The sequence below is a fragment of the Orycteropus afer genome, unplaced genomic scaffold (assembly GCF_000298275.1).
Source record: "Orycteropus afer afer isolate SDZICR_OR568_19922 unplaced genomic scaffold, OryAfe1.0 scaffold00020, whole genome shotgun sequence".
NCBI classification, from domain to species: domain Eukaryota; kingdom Metazoa; phylum Chordata; class Mammalia; order Tubulidentata; family Orycteropodidae; genus Orycteropus; species Orycteropus afer.
Genome location: NW_006921607.1, coordinates 2,783,857 through 2,784,932, shown reverse-complemented (window position 1 = coordinate 2,784,932; position 1,076 = coordinate 2,783,857).

The following is a 1,076-nucleotide window of genomic DNA, read 5'->3' as shown; positions in this document are numbered from 1 at the left end:
ACTATTATTTGCTTTTAAGAGGACTTCAGACTTCAAGGGTATTTCTGGCTTAAGGTTTAAACATTATCTCAGGACAATAGTTTCAGGGATTCATTCTATAAGAATCTGAAATTTTGTTGTGAATTTCTCCCCTTTTGATCAGGATTTTTCTGTAGAATCTTTGATCAGAATGTTCAGTAATGGTGACTCAACACCAATTCCAGTCACATGGCAAAGGAGACAGTTGTACATGCAGGCAATTAGCTGCACATTCTGTATCCTTCTCCTGCTCCAGACTTTCCTTCTTCCTCTGTTGCTCTAGATGAATAGAGAGCAATTGTTGTGCTCAGATGGCCACTCGCAAGCTTTTAAGACCCCAGCTACTACACGAAGTAGTAGGAGGTAGAACAGAAGCACTAAGCATGTAATTAGGCCAATTAACTCGGCTACCCAATGAAACTGTGACTAAACTTCCAAACCAAGGAACAAAATCCCATGAGGTGTTTGGTTGTACCTAAGTAGCTGTGGCAGATACTCTTCTCTTTTTTTGGTCAGTTGTGCTAAATATGTCTACCACACAATTTTTACCGATTCTGTACAGGTGCACAACTTAATGACAGCAATTACAGTAATTAGCTGTGCTAATATGCTTAATCAATGGGATTTTTCCATCACTGTTAACCACCCATTTTCCCTTCCTTCCCACCCCTAGTATCTACTACTAAACTTTGTACTTTATATATTTACCTTTTCTTGTCTTTTTATAAGGAGCTCTGGTAGCACAATGCCTAAGGCATTTGACTGCTAACCAGAAGGTTGGTGGTTCAAACCCATTAGCCACTCCACGGACACAAGACTGGGCAATCTACTTCTGTAAATATTTACTGCTTCAGAAACCCAATGGGGGTCACTATGAGTCAGAATCAACTCAATGGCAGTGGGTTTGGTTTTTTTTTTTTCTTTTTCTATAAATGAGATCATAAAATATTTGTCCTTTCATGATTGACATATTTCACTCAGCAATATTGCCTTTAAGCTCCGCTCACATTGTATCATGTATCAAGACTTCATTTCTGCTACTGCCTGAGTAGTATTCC